General features: G+C 42.2%; 1 protein-coding gene across 1 annotated transcript in view; it reads right to left on the reverse strand.

Annotated features, from left to right (window-relative positions):
• Positions 1 to 12,511, reverse strand: part of COLEC11 (collectin subfamily member 11) — a 40,785-nt gene extending 28,274 nt beyond the window's left edge. Inside the window, exon 1 of the mRNA XM_072857786.1 lies at positions 12,410 to 12,511. The gene's annotated coding sequence lies outside the window, so the exon portion shown is untranslated. The remainder of the gene's footprint in view (positions 1 to 12,409) is intronic.
• Between the last annotated feature and the right edge of the window lie 1,693 nt (positions 12,512 to 14,204).

Consider the following 14,204-nt stretch of genomic DNA (forward strand, 5'->3'; position numbering starts at 1 on the left):
TTAAATCAGCATAAGCTGAAAGCTTTGAAAAAAATGAGAGGAAGAAGAAAAGGCAGCATTTACATGGCCTTTCCTTTAAAAAAAAAAATAGCAAAATGCCTCTATTCCCGTTAGGAATGGAAACATACCAATGCAACCAGCACAATAATTTCAAAACAACTTTTGAGAACTGTCAGCTTTAGGGAATCTGCCTCAGTTGCCAAGAGAGAAGAGGTTTATTAAGCCAGGCTTCAAGTGACAAGTCCTTGAGAGGTCATCGGAGAACCCCCAAGGCACCACAGTCTTGCTCAAAACCGCTGCCAGACCAGCCAGGCCAGCTGGCACCCAGCACTCCTGGAGCTCCCCGCTTCCGCCCCAGCTGCGGATGGAAAGCTTGGAGATCCCTTCAGCCAGCAAACGCCTCGTGCATGAAGACCCTGTATCTGCCAGCGGCTGCTCCACAAGGGCCAGCGGCTTACGGTACGCCGTTATTTTGGACCTAGAAGCAACAACGCAGATGATCTGCCTAGTTGAATCCAAATGGAATGCAGAAGGAAAATGATGCTCGCTGGCAGTAGTACTCAGCCAGCCAACAGCTACAGAGTGGCTGTAATCCTCTGTATAATCCCATGGGACTCCTCTTTGAGCTGTTTTTATTTCACCATTACTGAGTTGTTTTCACTCTTATTATGATTCTTTATTATTATTTTTAAAACTATACTTCATTCTCAGGGATCTGAGCTGAATTATCTATATTCTGAATTGAGTATGTTCCTGGTACAGACAGGCACACAAATCTGCAGAGCCACAGCCACATTTGGTGGGTGATTTTCCCAAGCAGGTTTGAGTCAGCACTACAAACACATCAACAGCTTTCAACAGTTTTCACTCCCCTGACTTTTCAAGTCCTCGTCAACCACATCCCGACACCTCCCAGAACTATCTGGCAGCCTGTGTATCCTCAAACACCCCGGCAGGCCCTCAGCCGCATCCTAAGGGATGCAACACATGCCTACAAAATCGTGCCAGTGAAATGCCAGTCTGTCAGGCTGTGACACAGACCTCACACCATTTGAAACATTTTGAGCAGATAAAAGCCAAAAAAAAAAAGTAATTATGTCCCAGGGCTACAAGGGTAACACCAGTGCAGATCCAGGGATACATTTTTGGGGGAAGCGGGGAGAGGCAGAAGGGACAAGCCTCCAGCACTGTGCATGCAAGATACTTTTCACCCCTTGGCCTGAGGGCTGAGGATCATTCCCTGGAGAAGATGTCTTTCACACAGGAGATGAAACCTGTGTCACTGACCTCTTCTTTCTCCATTACAGCCTTGCTGATCATCCTAACCTACAGACATTTTGCGTAGCTATGCTTTTACTTTATCTAAGCGCTCTCTCATTTGTCCTCCCAGCTCCCCCATGCATTACCTTGGGTAATGAAGACTTCACCATTCAGCCGAAATATAAAAATCAGAAACAATAATAAAACTGCTTAAACAATGGGTGATCATTTTTGTAGCATTGCAATACTCCGAAGTTAAATGCTGCATGTTGATTTAAAGGTTAAAAGGTTAAAGAAATATTGAAAGATTTTTTTTTAAAAAAGTAAATGTTAATACCATAGAATTGCAAAAATGAGGACCATAACTGCCGTGGCTATGAAGTCTCTGTGAAATCTATGGAGCATGGAGTAGCATAAAGCAGAGACATAACACATTTCAGGTCCTGATGATGCTGAAGAACAGCGAGGTTTGCTGCTGAGGACAAAAGAGTGAGTCTAAGCTGCTGGGAAGCTAACATCACCTAAAAGCCTAACTGATAGGAAGTCATTGGTTACTCCCCAAAGTGCACTTAATTCTGGCTCAATAGAGCTATTTCCTCAGCCGATATTTGTGAGGTGTAAGAGACTATTAGTTCTGACTGTACAACGTAGGTGCACTTGTCAGACATAAGAATAGTAGCCTCACTTTTCATCAAGAATGTTTTTTAAAATTGAGACAAATTTCTTTCTGATGTAGTTCTGCTGAACTCAATGAGCTTATGTCAGAATTAACTTACTGTCATCTGTGCTGAAAACAAAATCAGGGCTTCAGGAAGGGTGAGATGAAAATAGTGCCAGAAGGGGGCGAGTATGTTTTCAAAACCTGTAACTAGAGGGAGATGGGACCCACGGGATTTCTTGCCCCAAGTGCCAAATCTCTCACAATAGCTCTGTATGGTTTTTTCGATGGTAGAGAGTAACACTCAAGTCAAATTTTATCTTTGTCCTGTATCTGTCAGAGATAACTAGAAATGCTAAACAAAACTTCTCCCACAATGTTTTAATTGAAGTCTCTATTAGATGACAAGATCTCTGCTACAGACTTGTTTGCAGTTGTAATTTACAGAAATAGTTTGTGATTTTGGGTGCCATCCTTGATGTATGTCAGATCAAATTTTCAGCATTCTTAACCACCGCAAAATTCAAAAAAATACAGGGACCAAATATAGGTGTTGGTTCTTCTACAACCTGTATCTAAATTGTCTCAGTTCAGCCCTGCTCCTATAAAGCATCCACATAAGAACCTGATGATACCCCCACACACCAATTTGTAGGAACTAAAACACCAAGGATTCACCAAGAATCACTGAATGATTTTGAGAATGCTGCAGGTACATTTCTTTACATGAATAAATACATATTATTTACATATGCATTCGTTGTCTTATTTCTGAAGCTTTAGGGCACCACTTTTCAGCCCTCCACATCCGCAGAGGCTTAGGACTGGCAGAAGTTGGGATATTTGTGCAATATTTAAGTGCTTAACACCCATTCAACCAACTTACGCTTTCCAACATGTTCTCACCCTCCAGGAGCTTTGAAGTTTTCCAAGTGGGCCTGACAGTTGTCTTCTTGAGAGCACTGGCCAGGCTTAAAAGGCAAACTTAATCTGGCAGGGTGACCCCAGTCGCCCAGCTATGTTCTCGGAGGTGCAGAGATGAGGCAGAAAGGTCTATCAAGGCCCCATCCAACCACCCCACACATCAGCAGTGGCGCATGCCTTTTGCACAACAGAAATGCCACTCAAGTATTGATCCGAAAGGTGAGAAGTACCAGCTATGGAACATCTGTAACTTAAAAGGATTTGAACTCACAGCTCCAGTTCCCCAGGAGAGTAATTGCTCCCATTGGATGGATGCAGTAGTTGACATTAGACTACACTCAGGCATACCACATTAAAGGATGGAAGGCAAGGAGGGAAGAAGCCAGCTCAAGCCCAGTGGTAGGACACTAGACTCAAAAGGGGGAAAATGAGTGTTCTCCCTTCCCTGCTTTCTGTTTTTATGTCCCACAATTGACTCATGTATAAAGACATGGACAGGTCAGGAATGCCCAGACAGAAGACAAAAATCTAAGCAAAGCACTTTACGAGGCTAGGGAAGAAAGTGAAGACAAGAGAAGAGACACAGGATGTAGACTACTAGTGGGAGAAACACACAGCAAAAGTGAAAAACCAGAGAGACCTGACCAGGGGAGAGTGACAGAGAAAGGACAGAGGGAGAGATGGCACCATCCCGGAGTGCAAGTGGATGGGAGAAAGGTTTGCTTTTGGTTGCCCCAGCATCCTACTCCTCACTGAAGAGGAGAACAAACACAACAGGGCAGAAACAGCTTTTGCCACCATTGTCTCACACATTAGATATGCGACAGCTACATTTAAAGGAGGTGCTAATAATAAAGGGAAGCCTCTTGACTGCTGCCTAGTCCTTCCCAATGTTGCAAGTATGACACCTCAAAAAGTGAACCACAAGACAGAGCACAGCTGGCATTAGGAGATGCCTATTTATCAAGGCAACTTTGCTTAGATCCAGCTCTTGAGCTAGCAGAAGTTACAAGCAGACCCTTGGATGGGATTCAACCATTCTGGCTTAGGTGCTCAGCCTGAGAAAGTCACCCTGAGCTTCCTGTATAACCAAGTCAGAGAAAGGCACCTTGGCGTGAGGATTCATTTCATCCTAAAACAGGACAGATAATTGACTCTGGAGGTACCTATTAATTGCCCAGTATGACTAGCTCAGCCTTGTAGGTATGTAAAGTTAGGTGAGGGGAGTCCCACCATGGCTACTTAGCTAAGCCCATCTATGGGAGGGCTAACAGCAGCCTGGCTGCCCCGCTGCAGTCACACGTTACCCTCCTCTTCTCTGTACTGTCACCAACCGCCAGCTGATCCCATCATGAGCTAGCACAGGCTGCTACGCCAGCAGAAAGCTATTCTTCTATTTGTAATGTTATTTTTCAGTTGATTTAGTTCCTTGGTTCCTGGTGAGGGTAAAATGGCCATCATTCCTGTGAAAAATGTTGCCAGCCAGGGAAAGAAACACCCTTGGCAGCAGCTGAGATGGCCTTCAGCGTGTTACAAAACTGTGCCCTCGCATGCCAGCAGCATACAGAAAACAGAAAGGTGCGTAAGTGAAAGAATCAAAGGGACTAAATTCACCAGAAAAAAGCCCAGCACGTAATTAGAGTGGGAACATTTTAAAAGGAGGAAAGATATGGCAAAATACCAGGCTGCAATGGAAAATAATATCCAGCAAAAGATACAGAGCATAGGAGATACAACAACATGAGGCATTTTGCAATAGCATGCAAGCCACCAAGAGTCATGGAAATGATCCAAGAGTGTTATCCTCAAATGACAAGGACATACTTCTCTGAATGATATCCTCAATATAACAAAACACCATGGTATATAAGCATGCATGATCAAAATCTTGCATTTGAACTGGGGCAGTGTCAATGCAATTTCAACAAAAGGTTATTTTTATTCTCAGCTGGGGATCTGCAGAAACCAAATAACACTCTACATGCGATCCTATGCTGAACCTTTCATACCAGCTTTCAGCAGCCTGGGAAAAGGAGGGAAATAAGTTATATTGGTGACACAAAGACCAACAATACCTTCAGTAAAACGGCCAAGCCTCAGCATAAGAGAAAAATTAAGAGCATCAGAGCAAAGAGCAAGCCTCACAGGAATCACAGCCACACATCTTCACTGGACAAGTGAAGGGTGAACTTGATAGCAATAGTACTATTCAATGTCATTTCAGTCTTAGAGCCTTGAAACACCTTTCCAAATGCAGATAAGGGAAAAAAGACAAAAGGAAGGGGAACCTACCAAAGCAGCTCCCCAGATTAAGAGAAATTATATGGTTGGTACATAGAAACAGTTGTAGAAGCAAAATGCAGTGGAAAAAAAACAGGTTTCTATGGGTCTAATGTGACTTAATAAAAGCGCACGCAAAGCTATGCGATTCCTGAAGATGACTAGACATGCACAAAGTTCTCAGAAGTCAAAGTATTCTTATACTAGTATGCTACAGCAGACTTTCACTAATCAGTCTGTATCACTGGCAATAGTCATGATCCTACTTATAAGGTATGCCAAATGGAAGCCAGCTGAAAGAATATATTTTAGTGGCAAAACATTTCCCAGAGCAGCTCTTATATATACCACAACACGTGCATTCGAAATCCTTTGCCATGTACAATGCACTGGTCTACAAATATTTTAAAAAATTGAGAAAGAGCACAAGCAATTGCATGCAGGTTTGAGATGCTTTTGACAATCTCATCTCATTTTGAAAAAGAAATGTGAATTCAGAAAGAAACAGATAGAATGTGTAGAACACAATTTGCAAACAAGGGTGTTTATCTGAATTCACATAAACTGAAGGTGTTACTTCCCTTATTCGTATAACATGATGCTTCTGCTACCAAAAGATTCTTGAGGATGACAACTCCCTTTGGGAATTTTTCATTAAAGTCTTTCCATCTAACCAACTGCCCTGAGAGATTTCTTTATTTTAATAATATACATTTCTAGGGAAGAATATAACAAGCTATGTTAAGCAAGTGATAACTACTGGCATCTCCACCTGCTTTGGTACTCAGCAAATTAACAATAGCAGCAGATGTATCTTTCACACAGCTAGAACATGACCAGAGGCCAGTTGTGCTCAAATTAAGAAGCGGCACCTCAGCTAAGCAGTGATCACTTGAACCTCGGCATGTATCTGTTCAGCAGGAACAAAAACTAATGCTACTGCTCTGATTACGCAGCTACCGGTAAAAGAAAAGGCTTCAGAGGTGTTAAAGACTACACTGACCTTGCCCTGGCTGAAATCCCAGCATCTGCCAGTTGACTCAAGCAAAGGAAGGATGAACAACAACAAAAGCGAGACTTGCCACAGTTACTCAGCGCTGCCAAAAAGGTACGGAGGAATCATCTCTAAATGCATCAGAAAGTCCATGTATCCAACGCTGTAGTTGCAACATTTAAAGTCATCTTCCCTCAAATCAAGGAAGAATATGAATGCAATCACGTGCAAACTAAGTCTAAATGGGCAAACATATGTTTAAATAGAGAGTTGCTTAGAAGACAGAGTAAAAACTATTATGACCACAACCATTAACAAAGCACCTGACAGACCCTGGCATCCAGTGCCAACAGATTTGTTTTACATGAGGACGCACACATGTTGTTGTAGCTAATATAACAGCTTCCCTGGGTGTATCAAGTTGGTGTTGCTTAGGCAAGCTTGACACACACCATCCAGAAACTAAACTCAGGATTTGCAAGACATGGGATGCCAAACAGGTCTCTTTTTAGATGGGAGTGTTTCAAGTTGACAGTAAAACTGCCCCAGCATCTATAGAGAGCAGTCTTTTTGAACAGTGTACTAAGTTCCCATTATACCCATAGCACTGTGGAAGTAGATGTAGCAGTGGGCACGGTCTGCGTAAAATCAGTGGTCATTTAAAGCACTTCTGGTATATAACCTATCTCCACAGACCTTGTAGAGATAATACAGTTGTCTCCGCATATGACACACAGACAGTTTAAACTCAAATAGTCCAACCTGAATAATTCTGGAGACATGATACTCAAGACATGAAGATATGTGGAAACTGCTAGAAATTCTCATATTCTACCCAAGAAGGACATCACAAGGACTTCCTTAGACAAGTTAGGTTACTCTTCGCTATTTCCTCAACAAAACAAGCAAAGATTATCTGTGAATGCTCTGTGAAGAAATATGCCTTGTCCCTTCAAGGACTGCCCTTGAAAATTCAAAAGAAAGATGGTACTGAAAAATCTATAAATATCCCTTGAAGATTTAAGATTTAGGATTATGTTCAGAATTATTTAAATGGAGCAGACATAAGGAAATAGCTATGTATGTTGTCTAAGGATTTTAAACTAATTTTGAACTATTTAATTATAAATTACCATTACATGTTCATGCATTCATGAAGGTTTTATGTAACATTCATAAAAAAGAAAGGAAAGTAGAAAGTGACTATAGTTTTTGGCACTCCATAATTACATAAAAGGCAATTCTGACATGACAGTATTAAATAGCAAAGGAAGAAAACCTCCAATAAAGAGGTTTTTCAGCTGCAGCTCATAACATGGCTCTTGTTAAATCATCTCACCTCATCTCTGCATTGGCTTTAAACTGCAAGTTCATTGCACAACTAGAGATAAACATTGCAAATGCATCTGTGGATGCTGCTGGCAGATCCACCACCCTGCAGCACGCACGAGCAGCGCTTCTCTTGCTCTGGCACTTGTTCTCAGTATCTGTTTCCTTAACATTTCTTGTACGTAACTCCACTAACCAGACAGCCATCAGAGACCTGTTTTCTCATTAACGCCATTCGGACGAGAGAGCTCATTGAGGGACATTTTTCTTTTCCTATGTAATAAGACATTTTTTGCTGTTTCCTGTGCTAGGCCTTCATTACATTCTTGTCTGATGTTTTTATTTTGATTGGGTGTAATTACCGTGCCATCTAACATTGCCAGTTCCTTCACATTAATTTTTTTTTAAAGGTCTGTAATTCTCAAAAATTAGATGATCTCTTTATAAATCCTTCTCTGATGATAATCATAAAATTCTACTTATATTAAATAATGTCCTTACAAGGGCTTTCATGTCTGCCCTTAACTCTGATATAATGAACAGTCTTTGGTGTACAAGATTCATTTGAAGAAAGAAGTGCTTGTGAAGCCTTTTTAAATGGATGCAAGTTATTTAGGTGCCTTCTTTAGCGACGGTGAACAATTTATGAACCCTTCAGTCCCTGTGCAGTGCGTTCTTTAGCCAGCCAAGCACTGCTTCATGTAAGCTTCATTGTCCAGCCCTCGCAGCACAGAAATGAGCAGACTGCCCCCAGCATTCACAACAGATGCAGATCAAATCAACCCCTGATCCGTGGTTTCTTGGAGGCTCATAGACTATTTCTAAGGAGTCCACTAAAGATGAATAAAGCATGCCTATTATCAGCAAGGTTCAATATCTGCTAAAATCATCAGCACCATCACAGGAGAATTTGGATGGATCCACAATGAAGCCTGAAAAATCACTCAAATTAAACTGAAAATCTTAGAGTGCTATCTGTAGGATTTCTTGTTGTTATTATTTATGCTTATTCCTCTGTTAGCAAATCATACTAACAGGACCAAAAAAAAAAAAAAAAAATCACAAAGTGAGCCATGCTTAAGAGCAGACAAAGACAGGCACCAGGAACCCGAGCACAGCTATGGACACAGCTTCATTCTTCAAGGTCCCCACTCAAAAACCAGCCAGAGTTGAAGCAGTTTCTCTTTCCACTCTCTATCCTTTGCCCGCATTCTTCACCCCTACACTGCCAGATGAGAACTGCTTAAGTCAACACTGGCAACACTACCACTGAATCTGTATCTGTGGCCTCTTCCCAAGTCCAAACAAAGCATCCAAATCCATCTCCTAACAATTCAAGCACCTTAAGAGGCAGGAGGTACCTGTGGTTTTGCTGGAAAACTTACTTGGATGCCCAAGCTTTTCTTACTGCACGGACCAGAGATGGCCAACATCTTGCCTTAAGAGAGTAACAAGACACTATTCTCCCACCTAGTCCATTTATGCCCATCAAGGAAACACATCCAAACTCCTTCAGTCTCCCCTAAGCACACTATAAGCAGGAAGGTTAATAGAATACACTGCCATTCCCTTCCAAAACATGGTGGGGAGATGCCTCTCTCTTGCCGACTAGCTTCTTACGGGACTGCTCATGCCAAAGGAATAGACTTCCCTGGACTGTTTAGGCTTTCTCTTTTTTCTTTTCTAAAATCAAAGCAGTATCAACATCAGAAACTGTCTTGGGAGCTGTGGACACAATCTTGGATGTTCAGTGGTCCCACTTCCAAATGACTGTGTCGGTTCGTGACAAGGGCACCTTTCCAGCACACGGGAGGTGGGGGTTTGAAGCAGTGCAGTGAGCTGCATGCAGATCTCCCACTTCCCAGGCAAGTGCTCCTGGCCAGTAGATTATTACATGACAGCTGGGTAGCAGCAGTCCATTTTTCAGAGAGAACTGTAGAAAGCTGCTTTTTCAGAGCCAGTTTTCAAAGTCTCCATGCCTGAAGGACAACGGGGCATACACATTCAAGGCGAGGTTCCAGCTTCTGTAACTCAAGTTCCTGCAGGCACTTGGCACTAAAGGTGGTGAATTTATCCACTCCCACATCCAGCAGAGGGAATCCCGGAGCATTTCCCTCACAAGCATTTTCCAGACAGCTGCTGTGGCCATCACACACTTTGCTGGCTGTGGCGAGTCACTTTCTTCAGCACTTAGCTCTCCTCCATTCACTCCCTATAGCACGTAAACATTGCAGATTCTTGGTCTGGAGCCAGGTATCTAACCTGCAGCACTGCAAAACTGTTTATTCATGTCCATGTTTCATTTACATGCTTTATTGTTGCACTAGATGATCTTTAAAGGTCCTTTCCAACCCAAACCATTATATGATTCAGTGTAGAAGGAAACCACTTTAAACCCTGTCTTATTGCCCTGTTCTGGCCTCCAGGACACCCTATGGACCTCCTAATCGATCTTCTGATACAGTTTTGAGGAAGCAGCATCCAAGCAGTCGCAGCACTAAGGATCCTTGGATCCTAATAAACAAGCAAGAGACTGGTCTAGTGATGAAGAACTCGAGCAGACCAACTTCCATTCTCTTCTTGCCTACAGACATCTTGTACAACTATGGGCAAGTCACCCAGGACTAGATTTTTCTGAAGAAGCACTTAGATGGGTGAGATAAGACCTTATTGGATTTTCAAAAACACCCTTTCTAAAGCTTCGGGCTCCTAGTAGCTTGTTTCCCTCTTGACTTAAGAGTTTACCTTGCTCTTAAAATCCAGCCATACTCCCTTGCGGCTTTCAGTTCCAAATATATAAAATGGAGCACTTTTAGCACAAAAGTCAGCAGAAGCACTAACAAGGCCTTAGAAACATTTTTAAATGTTCTCTCCCTTGTACAGGTGTTTGCATGGCTAAAAACATCAAAAGGCTTTAAGCCTTCTACTGACATATCAAACCCTCTTGAAGGGTCCTATTCTCACGGCCCACAAACAGGATGGTCTGTGGCTCATGTGCAAACCAGAAGGAAGCGCTGCAATTTTAAGAAGCTGCCAGCTAGTTATTGACCAGTAATCTGAGGGGCTTTGCCTACAGTTGATGCCTTACGACCCCAGTCTGTGCCTGTTTCACTAGACTACCTTTCCCAAAACACATCCTAATGCTCCTCTCATCAAGGGAAGTGAAAATAGCGAGACCTTGACCACACGGCCTTACGGGAAATGTGGTTCAGCTGTGAAGTCCAGCCAGTAGTGAAATGCAATGCAAAGCACAAACTACACTTCCCAGGAGACACCATGAGAATATTTTTGGCTAAACTCTTCTGGTTTTCAGCCAAAATACTTTGACAAAAGAACTAAACTACCCCGGAAAACTGACACTTTTCTTTAAAAAGCTACTTTGCCAAAAGCCTTCCTACTTCAAAAGGATTCTGGTTCAAGAGGTTTTGGACAGTCCTAAAGATGACTAAATAAGAGCTTTTGAAACAGTGTGAAATTACTCAAAAGTAATCAGAAAAAATAGCCTTCAACATAACATACAATTTGTAAATCACACAGTAGATTTCTGCTGCTTCCACAATGCAATTCTCTGCTGACTCTAGGACTACGCCATGTTTGAAATGCCATTTTGACACTGAATTTAAGTTACATAGTCTCTTTCATATATTCATTAAAACATTGATTTCATTTTAACACATACATCTGAGAATTTTCTGACAGTCAATCCAAACATTTTTAAAAGGAATACTCAACTTGGAAGTATTACTTCTTGCCTACATCTGCATACCTTATTTACGCCGCAACAAAATTTTAGGGATATGTGTAATGAGTTGTCACGGATTAAAAGATCCTAATATCACTGTTATAAGTGAGACCTTTAAATCAGTGTTTGTTTTATATTCTCTGATCACTATAATGCCTTAAACATTCATGATCATGTAAATGATCATGTAGATATGAAACACAAAAGATCTCAGCTACAGAGAGGGAAACATAGGGCAATAGTTTTTACATTTGCTACATTTTTTAAATCTTTCAATACCCAAGGATCAAAGTCATAGTATGTCCAGTCCAGAGGCTCTTTGTGTTTCACTGTATGACAAGTGAAGTTGGGTATTTCAGTTCTCCACAGTGATTTGATTTTGCTAGAAAACAATCCCCCTCCTAAATTTCACTGCCTATATTGAGCACATATGTATGTATGCACAGAGGTCAGAATGGAAACTTGCAAGTCCCTTTATGAGTCCTATTTTTCATTCCGCATGACTGAAAAGCAGGCATGTGGCCTTCTGGTTACTGAAGTACGGCTTACTGTCATATTCCAGCTCATTTAGACCAAGATTTTGTATCTTTACACATCCTTAAATTTCTTTAAGCATTCCTGTATACTACTACTTCCAACTTGATTTGGTTTTCACTGAGTTTGCTCTTCATTACCCAGTGGTATAATTCCAGCCCTTACTGGGTCTTCTGTCATCTGCTTCACTTCTGCAGTCTCAGTCTTCGTTCCCTGCTTTGCAGCTGTATTAAAAGCTCACTTTTTAAAGTAGAAAACAGCCAGCCGCTTAGGAATAAAAGTGGAATGATGGAGAAAAACACTTAGCATTTCCAAAATTAAACTGATATTATCTGTTACCAGGAATTACAACCCATTAATGAACCGCAATAAGTTTCAGTCGTAAGAAAAGTTAAAATTCATATACTGTTTTGTCCTTCCCTGCTCAAAGGAAAGCAAGCTCTGCTCTTCCAATGGCATTTGTACATTTTAAATACAAACCTCCCACTGAACAGGAATTCAGTGATCTAACCCACATGGGTGCTTCTCAACAGAAAGGTCCAATGTTATCTGATAGAATCAAGAGAGCTCTTATTTCCCACTATTTGGGGATCGTCAATCATATTCTGCCACTTACAAGGCAGCACCCTAACATCCAGGCTTTTTCTGCTATGTGCTTCTAAAGAGTGAAAGTATAAAAGTCTCTTACCTTATGGTTGCTGAGAAAATGGGAACTGCAGAATGCTCTGTGCTTGCAGGGACACTGCACAGATGAACCTCATTGCTGCTGTTTACAGAAGTCTGACAGTTTTTAATTTGAAAAGAGGTTGTCTTTTGCTTTTCGACAGTTCAACAAATCAGACAAAACAGTTGCAAGTGTTATCTGTAAACAGCTTCCTGTTTGAAATAGATCAGCTGTCCTGCAGGACAATAATTAGGAAAGAAGTGTGGGAAAGCTGAAGAGGTCCATGATGTAAGCTTTTTATTTTGGGAATGTACTTTTTTGGGAATGCACTCTTAATCTCCCCTCCTCCTCGCTAGCAGAGAACCCCTTTTTAACCATTTACATCTATTCAGCTCTAAGCCATGCATGCACACTGCCCCAGCACACCACTTTTCCTGCTTTCCTTCAGGAGATATAAAACCACACAAAATACAGCACTGAATGCGAGCATCTTATGTGGATAATTAACACTCGCCCCTTACTGAAATTCTCTCCATTCTTGCAATTCACTGTAGCATTCTTCACTTGTTGAGTGAAACATGCAACTATTTCAGAGCTGAGTCTCAGTGCTCCACAATAATGTAAAAGCTAAGTTATCTACATGGCAGGCTTCTTCACAAAATTTTGGGGTTTGGGTTTTTTTTAAACACCTTTTGATATCACTTTGTGTGTCAAGGGTAAGAGAAAAAAAAAAAAAGAGACAAATCCTTCACTATCGCTTCCAAATAGTTGTAAAATTCCGGTTTTCATCTTAAACAGCTAGACTAGTTTGAGCCCTGGGGAAACCGCAGTAGTCCACATACGTTCAGGCAGGAAAAAACTGGGGCCAGCTGACCGTGGGAAGTGGGATTTTAAGAACACCTCCCTCTCCTTGTTACAGCAGTTTATACTTCAACAGATATTACCGGCTTCACTCTCAACTTCCAGGGCAAATACAGAGTACCACTTATGACTATACCAATTAATACCTTCTAATGAATAGCTGGTATATTTGTAAGGCTGTAGCTCTGATAAGCTGCTTCAACAAAAAAGGCTCACAAACCATCTGCCCCCACGCCGTGCTCGTGCCACTGTTCCCCCCTCCCACGTTCTCCAGCTCAGGTTTGAAGGGTTGTGCTGTAAGCGAGCACCCAGCGGGGACGGCAGCCTGCGTAACTCCCAGTACGCAACCTCTTTCGGGAAGACCAGGATGGTAGCTAGGGCAGTAGTGGGAGGCTCCCTGTCTATCTTCCACAGTCCCAAGACCAGAGAAGTATCAGAACACCAAAAAGGTTTTAGACTGAGGGACTAGAGAAAGAGGTAATAGGATCACATGTGTGCGTGTGTTCACTTCTTTACCACCCTTCTGAGCCGCCCTCGTGGGAGGTGTAGGTCCACTCCATTGAGGATTTCATGCTGTGGTGGGGGTTGCAATACAAGTTGATGACACACGGTACCGATGCACTCTTTTCCTGCTCTGCTCACCACATGTCATATCCTCTCCCGGCCCTGGGGAGTGCAACCTCCTGCCCCACCACAGCTCCCGCTCTGCCAGCCCACAGCACCACACACTGAGCAGCTTTGCTGGCGACGAAGACAAAAACAGGCACTGCAGGTATCACAGCACTGCAGAGGAAGCAGTGCCTCGTTCTCAGGGCTCACTGTGGGCTACCTTCATAAAGGCAGACATCTCCTAAACCACCCTGTTTCCATGTTGGGCTGGAACCTAGCTACCCTCCTCCACGGCTAACAGCTCCTGTATTTTAACACACACCAAATGGTCACAAAAAGTTAAGAACTG

The sequence above is a fragment of the Ciconia boyciana genome, chromosome 3 (assembly GCF_034638445.1).
Source record: "Ciconia boyciana chromosome 3, ASM3463844v1, whole genome shotgun sequence".
Lineage (NCBI taxonomy): Eukaryota > Metazoa > Chordata > Aves > Ciconiiformes > Ciconiidae > Ciconia > Ciconia boyciana.